We start from the raw sequence: 12,763 nt of genomic DNA on the forward strand, positions 1-12,763 counted from the left end.
ATGACTCAATACATGTTCCTATTTGAAAATTTGAAGTTGGCCCCTGGGCCCCCTTGAAGGTGGGCCCTGGGGGTCACCACAACAACACCATGTGATGCACCCTATGACATTTTCCTATCTCAGTTTTTGCTCCATCTTTTTATTCTCAGCCATTTCGGATTTATAAGCACTGGACGTTTTATGTGAAACACCCTATATATATATATATATATATATATATATATATATATATATATATATATATATATATATATATATATATATATATAAACAGACAGGTTAAAAAGAAAAAAATAAAAAGAAATTAAGACACAGAATTGTACACTATTACATTACCAGTATTCGATTTCATGTATAAATTGATACATTTATATGTACACTTATTGCATGTTTATACAATTCTGTCTTAATTTCTCAGTAAATGTTCACCAAATTGTAGTTTGATGGTTTCTTTTAAAACTATTATCACCCATGTCAACACGCTGTCCTGTCCTGTATGTATGTGAGAGTGGGTGAATGAATGGTAAATTTAGTTTTAAGTGGTAGCATTTAATATTGATTTACTGCGATAATGTTCATAAGTGTATAATAGCATCTTATATGTATTAGTGCATGACGGAGGTCATGAAAGATAACGTATTTTTGAGTAGTTTAAATCGGCTCTAGGAGAAAAGCCAAAATAACAGGATTAGCCAGAATAACAACAGTGTTCTTTGACATATCAAAACTTCTGTGTGTTCGATCTCCATTACAAAAATTCACATACTGGATAAAGGTTATTTAACATTTCGAAATAATAGACAAACAATTAAATTAAAACTTCTCGTCGCCTGGGCTGGGTTAGGGCACCTTCCACTTGTGGAGTTGTCTGGATCCAGGTCGGGGTAGTATGAGGGAACATGTCTCTCTTCGGAATCACTTCAGAATTGATTTCCAAGTAATAACCTTCGAATATGTTATTAACTAATAATAATAATAACTCTTCAAGTACCTTTACCATAATTATCCAGTAATCCTTTATCTCTAGTTCCTTATTCCTTTCTCCTTTCCCTCTTCCTCTTTTCCTCCTATTTTTCTTTCTCACTCTTTCTAATACAACTGAAGAGGGGTCGTGATTGGGAGTTGTCGCTACAGACACGGTCATTAAATTATTTTGATGTTTCTCTTCGGAAGTCCGATACGAATTAGTTAATCATGAAGCAAGAATTCATTAGATTATTTTTTAATTTCGTATTTCGCTAACTTATCATAATTTCAAGATTACAATTCGAGATTAGCGACTCCCATCTGTTCTCACTCACGACTTACGTTACGTTTTCTCTTTATACTCAAGATTGAGAAAAAGTTAAAACCATCTGTGACATTATGCTACGAATATGTACTGACCAACAGAACGTTATGAACGCTTACTTAATAACTAGTATGTCCACTAGGGCTCGTAGGACAGCAACAATGCAATTTGGTATGGAAACAATGAGACCTTGATAGCCCGGGGGCCACACTTAGTATTACGGAGGGCACTATTCTATTTATTATTATATTATAGATCTATTATTTTGTTCTTGTGCGGGGGGAAGTGAACCTCCAAAAACATGTCTGAAAGTAACACTGCTTGATAGGGTGGCTGCAGCCATGGATGGTGAACCACATCTGCATAAGCAGGTCACTTAGTTACTGTATATTCCGTGGGGGAAGTCGATGAATGACAACCCAAAGATGTTCAATTGGGTTAAAATCGGGTGAGTTTGGGTATCCTTGCAACAACTTAAATTAACTACTGTGTTCCTTGAACTACTGTACTAAAATGCTGACCTTGGACATGGAGCGTTGTCCTGCTGAAAGATCATTCCCAGCTCGAAATGAGTGATTTTCAAAAATTGTGTTCTAGTTGATCTTTCCGATAGTATTCTCTCTTTTCTCTTACCTTCATTTCTCCTCATGTGCTTCGACAACCTTGTCTAAATGTCTCGGCTGGTACTTTTCGATATAAATTGTTGCTAACTTCACTAACGTTTTTCTAAATACAAAAGTTAGAATTATGAGTTAGTTAAACTATTAGTACAATACTAAAAGCGACTCTACATAGGGTCCCATGTATGGCAAATCAGATATATTTTATCTTCAGAAATGAAGTATATTATTAAATACCGATATGAATTTCGTCACAATGTATGCATATGTCGTTTGATTTATATTTTCGTTAATGCCGAGGCATTTTGTTCACTTAGCGAAGAATCAACGATTACTCTAGACGCTAAATTTGTATTTTTGTTGTGCCTTTAGTATCTTGTACGAGCATAAATACTGATTTTTAACTGAATAGTTGTTGTAGTTTTCTATATGGATACTAAAATATTCAAAATTATACCACAACCTTCGGCTATCAGAAAAAAAATACTTTTTACTTAATTAGAATTTCATTCTGCTCTTAAAACAAAGTTGATTAGTGTGAAAACTTTCACTAGACGGGCACTAATATATTTCGACAGCACAAATAAAATTCTACAACTTGTAACTATAAATAGTTCATCTGTATAGTAACTATAATTTGTAGAGTTCCCTCATGACTATGAGGTTAACATACGCGTCTTTACGCAAGACAGCAGTGTTTAATTCCCAGTGAGAGCTCATGTGGTTCGGATCCCAGATTAAGTTGTAGATACGTGTCTTATATAGTCTCACTGCTGAAAGGGACGGTAACCTACCACTTGTTCTTTCTGTTGTACAGTTTCGGAGGAAAAGACGTTTCTATGTTTAAATTATCTTTGATTGTTTAAGTCTATTCGTTTATTTTTCACACCAGTTTGAAGATGTAGGTTTCTGAGAGAAATAGAAATTTTTGGGCTATGATTTTTTTATGATTTCAAATATAGTTTAACACGAACAATGTACTCATTGACTCAATTTGTCTGTAGGGGATGAATCACTACCCAATAGGATTGTACAATTGGTTTCCCAAATTCCGTGGTCGCATATTTCTCACTGATGAGATTTGTGAAGGTCGGCCATCCAGGTCTGTTGTTTCCAGTAATGTTGATGTTGCGCGTGAAACGATTGAGAGCCATCAGCAGTGACACACCATGAGGTTCAGAGATCCCTGAACATCGATATAAAAGCAATACGTAGAATTTTGCATGGTTACTAAACGTATGGAAATTTTGAAGCCCACAGAAATTGATCGAAGCTCAAAAACAAGTTCGTGTCAATTGATTTAAGAAATGCTCAAACAATTCTATCGTGGTAAGTTAAACTTGGTATATTGCATCGTTACGGAACACGAAACTTGGGTTTATTTGTATAAATTGGTGTTTCAAAATAAGCCGAAACCAGCAATAACGTTGTTAGTTCGAGAAGTGCTTCAAAGTAAATGATGCTTGTTCCCTCGGTTACACCGGACATGTGGCAACCACAACTTCAGAAGACTAAATGTGGAGTGGTATACAACCAATTGTTTGCCACAGGTCATCAATGAATGGTCATCACTAGGGATGCACGCGAGACGAGACGAGACGAGAAATGGAAAAGTCTCGTCTCGTCTCGCAGCCTCAAAGGTTGGTCTCGTCTCGCGTCTCGTCTCGTTTCGCAAATGTGGAGTCTCGTCTCGCGTCTCGCATAAAATTTTAAGTCTCGTCTCGCGTCTCGCGCGAGACTTTCTCGCATGGTCTCGCAGTCTCGCATATATTCTGGTCAAAATTTTGCAATGTGTTATTCTATGGCTGTTAATGAATGATGTGATATTCTCTCCGAAGGCAGGTATTTGACCTAAAAGTCCCTTGGCAAGCTGAATCCTTGGTGGTTTGCCATTGCTTTCCATGGGATGAATGTTCATAGCATCCTAAGGAGACGGAACCTAAAGTTCAACATGGTATCCGAACTTGTGTCCCCTCCGCTCGAAATTAAAAGAAAAGTTGTGCTGGAATTTGATTCCTGGACCATTAATTTTCGTCAAATTAACCCTTTCCGGTACCCGGCTTTTTGGGCTATTTTTTTGACTTTCAGTCATTGTCACTATTTATCCTAGGATCATGGTTCATACCTCATTCTCTTCAGAATGAAGCTGGCTTTCAAATGGTACCACTTGCATGCTCATATCATATACCAGGAGCGGGAAAAATGATGTCAAAGGGAAAATTACGGAGGGAATTTTTTCTCGCACTTTGGGCCCCTCTGGAGCGGCCCTGTGTGAACGTACCCATCTAAAAAATCTGATAAATAGTACTTGGTATACTAAATGTGTGTGCCAAATTTCAATTTTCTATCTTGAATAGTAAGGGCGGAAGAAATTTTATCAGGAATTCCCACCATGCCCCAAATTACCGTAAAACACCATGATCTCAGGTAAAAAATTTCCTGAGACAACCCTAATTACCCTAGGATCATGTTTCGCCCATCATTCTCTTCAGCTTAGAACTGCCTTTCAGGCGGTATGACTCACATGTCTCCATCATGTATCTAAGGCGGGAAAATCCCGAAAAAAGGGATTTTTTGGGTCTAAATATCCTTTATTTCAACTTTTAGCCCGTCTGGACCCCCCTGTTTTAACGCAGAGATATGAAAAAATCTGATATATACTACTAGGTGGGCTGAATGTTTATGCACAATTCCAATTTTCCAGGTGCAAAAGTAAGCCCGCCAAAATATCTATATATATAAAAGAGAACGTACAAAATCCTTTGTCCGCTCATCACGCTAATACGGCTGAACCAATTTCTTTCATTTTTGGGGGGTTATTAGGATTTGGACCCTAGATGGTTTTTATCATATCACTTTAATTTTTAATTACCAGTGTCTTGAGATAATTGACCATTCAAGTGTCCATAACGTACAAATCCTTTGTTATTAGTTCATCATAGGTAAAAATAAACGTATTTATATGCAACCCGCATGACCGTGTCACTCGGCGGGTTAACATAAATGACAGGCGATATACAGCGGAAAATAGCTTGAATCTTCTGTTTAAAATTTTTTAATTGATTTGCTTATTTTTACAGACACTTTTACAATATGCCAGCACCGGGATGACCGCAGCGAAGCGGGGCGGGTTAACATAAATGACAGGCGATATAATGTTAAGATTTACTGCAATCTTCTATGGTTTTTATCATATCACTTGAAAGCGAAAAAGTAAAAATTATCTAAGTAACAAAGTTTATTGCGTTCCGGGGTGACCGCAGCGAAGCGGGGTGAACGCTGCTAGTATATATATATACCGACAATGTCTCATATTCCTGTATACAGAGGGAAATTTTTAAACATTCCCTGAGACATCCCTAATTACCCTAGGATCATGGTTTGCACATCATTCTCTTCAGAATAGAACTGCCTTTCAGGCGGTACCATTCATTTGTCTCCATCATGTATCTAAGGCGAGAAAATCCCGTGAAAGGGATTTCTTGGTAAAAATTTCTCTTTTTCAACGTTTAGCCCCTTTGTACCCCCATGTTTTAACACAGAAGTACAAAAACAAATCTCGTAAATATTCCTCGGTGGACTGAATGTTTGTACACAATTTCAATATTCTAGGTGCAAAAATAAGCCCGCACAAAATAATACCGAAAATGTCCAAAATTCCCCTATACAGAAGTATATTTTTATAAAAATTCCCTGACACTTCCCTAATTACCCTAGGGTCATGTGTCGCACATCATTCTCTTCAGAATAGAACTGCCTTTCAGGTAGTACCATTCACTTGTCTCCATCATTGTTGTTGTTGTTGTTGTGTTTGAGTTTAACGTCCCGTTCAGCAGCGAGGCTATATGAGACGTGGACCTACTGATTAACGTGGAATCCGAACCACAGGAGCTCCCGCCGGGAATCGAACCCGGGTCTCCCACGCCAAAGGCGCGTACGCTAACCGCTTGTCTCCATCATGTATCTATGGCGGGAAAATCGCGAAGAAATGGATTTTTTGGTAAAATATCACTTTTTTCAACTTTTTGCCCCTCTGGATCCCCCCCCCCTGTTTTAACGCAGAAATCTGAAAAAATCTGGTAAATACTACTTCGTGGACTGAATGTTTGTGCAAAATTTCAATCTTCTACGTGCAAAAATAAGCCCGCCAAAAAATAATGAACATAGACCGGCCCCGCAATATTAAAAGAAAATATATATTTTAGAATTATGACGTCATCACCTCCTATGTCTCGACGCAGGAAGGTGTGAAACCATACGTAAGGTCTTCTACAATGCCTCTGGACTTGAAAAAAAAAAACGGACGAAAAAGCTCAGATAGGAGAGTTATAACGCAATGTACCATGAAACATACCGTATGGTACAGATTGTACCATGGGATCCCCAAAGGGTTAATAGCATAATTTACAGCAAAACCAGCATAAATTGTTGCTGGATCCAACATTGTTTTCCAGCTTAGAGGTCTCCAGCAATATTTGGCTCTTCTAAAATATCGTCGCCACTATCAACATTTACACGTTTTGGTCGTTTCCTTGAAGGGTGATTTTCCATTATAAAGATGTTTTTATACCACCAAAAGCGCTTGTAGACAACAAAAGAACTCCTCACAACACAGTACGACCCAATTCTTTTGGTTCGTTCGCGCTTGTAGCAATTTTGCATTATCGCATTTTATCAACTTTCGCTTTTAACTTATATAGTGTTGCCAGATCTAGAAAATAAAATTACTGACAGATATAGAGCCATTCCTACCATCTCGCATCAAACCTATAGGGCCATCCTACCAAACCAGTGTTTGAATTAAATTTCCGAACTAGAGGGGGATGTTTTTGATAAATATATAGAAAGAAAATACTTATTCCATGTAAAAATATCATGTTATTTCTGCGAGCCGGACCCGGGATAAACTTTGACGAGAGGGGATTTCCCCGCCATCCCCCAACATAAATCGCTAGTAGTAATGTGAAAAAGACAGAAACAACAGAAATATCACATTTTGCAGCAATAGGGAGTCATTCGCTTTTCAGACCAAAAAACAGAAGTTCCTGTATTCGTGCGCGCCCGCGTGTATATGTTTGTGTCGCAAAATAAAGTCCTAAATCGATGTTTTAATAAATTTCCAACTTACAAAGCTTTTCTTTTTTAATGATGTTTAGAAACCAAAGAAGGCTTTAATTCTGAAAATCAACCTTGAATAATAATAAATCCCATAAAATGTCTATTGCCCCAATCACTTTTTTGTTCCTGGAGGCATTAACGCTCAACTTAGAAAATTCAATAAATGTAAAATCACTAAATATATAATTACATGTAATTCATAAATGTTGCGAGACTGCGAGAAGTCTCGCGAGACTTCTCGTGCGAGACTTAACTGAGTCTCGTCTCGCGTCTCGTCTCGCATGGTTTAGTCTCGTCTCGCGTCTCGCATAAAATTTTCAGTCTCGTCTCGTGTCTCGTCTCGCATTTGCGAGACGAGACGCGAGACGAGACGAGACTTCTCGCGTCTCGCGTGCATCCCTAGTCATCACAGTTGTATCATTGTTCACCACCCTAATTCTAGTTCCCACTCAGCACATTAAAAACTGCTGATTTTGTCAGTAAAAATTTGGAAGAAAGTCTCATTATCGGCAATCACCTTATTTAACACCTAGTTACTTCCTTTTGTTCTAACACATGAAAAATAAGATGCGTGATGAGCGATAAATCGATAAGTTACATTAGTGTTATAGAAATGTATACCTACAAAAAGTTAATATTTCAGAATCGCGAAAAGATTTTTTTTTCGAATTTGATTTTAGTTTCTGATAATCCAAAATGATTTTTATTTGATCAATCATTTTTACAAGGAAATTTGACTTACAATCATTTCACAGAAAGGAACATTCGAGCTCTGATAAGTAAGAAATGTTCGTATCTTGAAATATATATATATATATACACGTTCCTTTGACATTAAGCCGCCGAAATGTCTCCTGAAACAGCTATTGACGTGTTCCAAACAGCGATTTGTAAAGTACTTTTTCAAATTGCTGTGCAAAATAAACGAATAGCCTTAAATTGGGATAATTTAAACATAAAAATATCTATTCTTCTGAATTTTATAATAGCAGAACATTAACGTTATTGTTTTTGATTGCACTATTTTATCAGTGTACACATCATTGAATTAAATTATGAGAAAGCGTTCGACGTACTCGTGATTTCATATCTAAATATATAGGAACAAATTACTCACTTTCTCTAATTTCGAGTTATTTGCTACGCTTTATATACAAGGGAGTGTCTTATTTAGATTTTCTACTGCAATACTTTTGTATGTGATTGAGTGAAGTGATGTGTCCATTCGTGACTAAACACACATGGCCCCGGGCTCGATTCCGAGTAATACTTACTTCTGATACAAAACCGAGTAGAGATTTAGATTCATTTTTAAACAGTGAATTCCGCCTCATGTATACCCTCGCTTCAGAAAATAGGAGCTAATTTCCGATCAATCAATCACTTATAGCGCGGTGAATTAATGAAGTCATTTCTTATAAAAATTACAAAGGGATAATAATAACAGGACTACTAATAAAATCCAAGTAAGTTTAATATTTGATCAAATATTAAAGTTTAGATGAAAATACAACCTCTTTTCAACATAACACAACAACGTCAAGTATCTGTATTTAGACGTAACAAATCTGAAGTATAGTTCCATATTCTATTTGTACAGTCCGCAGCAAAAAACCTGCAACATGAGCATGAAAGTTTGTGAAACTACGCCTAACGTCTAAGGAATCGTCTAGGAAATCAACATAACGTCTAAGTGGCACAAATCACGCCAGGGGAAACCTCGGCGTCTTTCCCTGCATACTTATTTTGGAGCAAAAGACTTCGTCGTTTCACAGGTTTTTTGCTGCGGACTGTACAAACAAGAATTTGCAGTAGTACTTGAGCTGAATTTACAGTAGATACCTTTTTCTCTCTGTCTGTTTTTTTTCTTTTTTCTTTCTTAAAACGATGATTAGTCTACTTCAGTACTTAGAATAAAATAATTTGTCTAGTGATAAACCTGAGATTCTGATACACATGTTCCACTTTCACTCTTTTTAAAATTTATAACGTTAACTTAATTTCTGGGAATATACTGTAGTTCCACATTTGGAATAGTTAGTGCTTTAATTACAAAATCTTATCCATTCATAGTATAAATTTACACTTTTCTCTGGCTGCTTTGCTTTCTTAGCCCTCACGTTAGTGTATTATAAGGTTTTGTCTGAATCCAGAAAACTACTAACAATACCAACACAACAAGTTTTGAAATTCATATTTTAGTTCTACTTTACACATTGCCTGACAAAGTTATTCATATCGATATTTTCTCTTATGTTCGTAATACTAAAAATGGAAAACATGAGATTTCTAGTGTGTCAAGCTTTTAATTGTATTTCTTGTTTGAAATTGTTACTCGAATATTAATTTTGATACGAACAGAAATAACCTATGTTGTATGAGAGAAATATTGGACATACAGAGTATCCAATTGGATAACCTTGGCAAGGAAGTTATTATTTACTTATTCTGCACCAAGGCATGCGCATTTGCAAGCACCACATCCATTACGCAAAAGAAATGCAATCCTTTATTGACTGGCACGCAGTTAATTAAAAAAATCATGCATCTTTTATATGAAAATTAGCGCAGCAACCGTTAAACACAAGAGAGTATCCGAATAGACACCCAAGACACCTCTATATCGTTCGAGGGTATACACATGAATATCCTTGGTATATACATTTGTTTAAGATATCACAGTGCTAATCGAAGTGTTAAATTCTATTCCAAAACGAGAACGAGTAGATAAATACGCAATAAACAATATTATTACATGATGTTAAATACAAAGCTCTCATAGTTTTAAGGTTGGTTTAAAGGGACAAGTTTTGCCGATAGATGGCACTACAGTCTTCGTATATCTCCCATGTATTTTTTTACCTTCCACAAAAATTTACAATTTCTCTTACAAATTTCAACCCAGAGACTTCAAATTTTTAGAGAAGGAACTTCATAACTTATTAAAGAGAACAATTCGTGCCGATTTTTTATTTAGAATTTTCTTCATTGTTGAAACAGTTCCATTGTTAAAGGTTTGGGTATCCATTTCAACAATCAAGCCATTTCAACAATGAAGAAAATTTCTGAATAAAAAATCGGCACGGATTGTTCCCTTTAATAGGTTATGAAGTTCCTTCTCTAAAGATTTGAAGTCTGTAGGTTGAAATTTGTAAGAGAAATTGTAAATTTTCGTGAAAGGTAAAAAATACATGGGAGATACGAAGACTGTAGCGACATCTACCGGCAAAACTTGTCCCTTTATACTAACCTTAAATAATAATAATAATAACTCTAGCTACACATCACTTGTTTATTAAATAATCTTTCCTGAACAAAACAAACCTGATCAATTTAAAGCTCATTGAATGATATTTAAAGCTGAGAGACACACGACTTTCCTTTAAAATTTTCAGCGTTTCTTTCAATCAAATATACTGTATATAGGAATATGCTGTACTCTCTAAATACATTTTGCCACTGCTCTAGTATCAAAAACTTTTACACACGTTTCTTTCTGTTACATTACTTACACTAAGGCATAACAAAACAAATAACTGAATTTGTTTTATCAGAAATGTTATAAGAACAAAAATGAGAGATACCATCTGTAACTACATTACTATTAATGCCTTAATACAAAATCATCATTTACAAAGTTAACCAACAAAATTGAACGTTATTTCTCCTGATGTTTATACGGTACATTCAAGCATTTTAACACACTATTGAACAGGTATACATACATCTGTTGCGAGCTTTTATTGCTTACATTTTATTTGTATACTTGATTATGCAATGTTACCGAACTTAAACTTGGTAACATTGTAGAAAAAAATCCATATTTTCCATGAACAAGTACAAACAATATTTGTCGTGGTTGACTCCTCAAGTAGTGCAGATCTTGGTCAAATAATTGTCAAATGCATTCAGTTTCCCAACGTTGAGCCAAAGATATCAGCTACTTAGGTCGTTTGAGTGTAAGTTTGGATGCCATATCTGTTATTTTGTAAAATTCATTCAATATTCATCGATAGAAAAACTAACTTTTGGAGCCGTACGTATTTCTTTTACATTGATCTCACAGTAAACATACTTTGATCACGTGGTAAAAGTTCTCTCACTCGCACATTTTTTAGTAACTAGTTCATATCAGTTCATACCCGTAAATTTGACTATGATAATACAATTTCGTATGAATTTTCATTTCAAAACGCTGTCTTTTGTTCATAAAACAATTTTCTCGATAGATCAACAAAATTTCATAATTTTACTGCCTGAATACTCAATTAAATGTACAATTTCTGTTCTCGATTTTTGGTTGTTGGGTGGATTAGAGTTTAGAGTTCTTTTTCTGCAGCGAGGCCATCTGAGACTTGGACCTACAGTTTAACAGGAGATCTAAACCACATGAGCTCCCGGCACGCATCGAACCCGGTTTCGACGTTAGTAGAAAATAATGAAGAACTACCGCTCATGCCAATGGTAAAAGTACCCTCGTTTAAATATATATATATATATATATATATATATATATATATATATATATATATATATATATATATATATATATATTACTAATTTGAGGAAATATTCTAAAACATATTCGCCCATGGGTCACGGGAAAAAAATGACCTCAAAGTTGAAATATAAATAAATACAAATATTCCAACTTTGAGACCACTTCTTTAGTCACCCCATCGATATGTTTTTAATATATAATTGGCTTCAGCTACGGTAACCATATGAGAGACTTCAAAAAAAGAGTTTTTAGATTTAATATATACAGTACGTTCCACGAATAACACTAAGACCCGTCTCCTGAAGAAACCAAGCCAGATAGAAACATGAAACCTTTTGTAACCTTCAAGGCACATGAAAGACAACATTATGCTGATAAGAAGAACCCCCACGAGAGGGGGTCAAGGGGGTTACTCCAAAATTTTAAATAGCAACCCCCATCATGAGGTATCTCGTTTGAAAGGTAATCGCGTGTAGAGACCAGTTCTGGAAAATGTAGGTCGCTAGTGTCTCCAGCCAATATGGCGGCCATCCGTAAAGTACTGTCGAAGAAACATTGCAAAGCTGTAAGCAGAGAGAAACATGGTTCCGTTTGGGACATAGGCCTACCACATTAATGCAGGAAGTGCAACGCCCACCTCCTGGCAGTAATATAAACGTTTGACGAACTCCTCTCGAACACGGCTAAAAGTCATTATTGCTATGGAATGACAGGCATCAACCATGCGTTGGTCCAATTCTGCAATGTTGGTGGACTGTGTGCGGAACACCAAACATATCACACCAGTCTCCAAATAGCCCCAGAGAAAGAAGTCGGGTGGAGCAAGATCTGGCGAACGTGCTGGCCATTCAATGATGATATACATCGCAGAAACACACCGTCTAAATAGTCAAGTACAAGGTAGTGAAAATGGACAGGATAGCCGTCATACTGAAAAACAGCCTGAATCTCTCCAAATTCTTGCGGATCCTCTTCCACTGCCTCCACAATCAACGGCACAATCAAGTCTTGCAGCATTGCCTGTTAATATTCCATTGATGAAGAGGGACCCGAGTATAGGTGTTGCATGTTGCCTTCACAAAATATATGATGAGGATTTGTCACACCAGTATCGGCGGTTACGCCTGTTGACCTTGCCATTGAAGTAAAACGTACTCTCATCCCTGAAACACACGTTTGTCAGCACAATGGTCCCACGCGCCAATACCCCACACATATGCTCACAAAACTCGA

This window comes from Thermobia domestica, chromosome 12, assembly GCF_964235325.1.
Source record: "Thermobia domestica chromosome 12, izTheDome1.hap1.1, whole genome shotgun sequence".
Lineage (NCBI taxonomy): Eukaryota > Metazoa > Arthropoda > Insecta > Zygentoma > Lepismatidae > Thermobia > Thermobia domestica.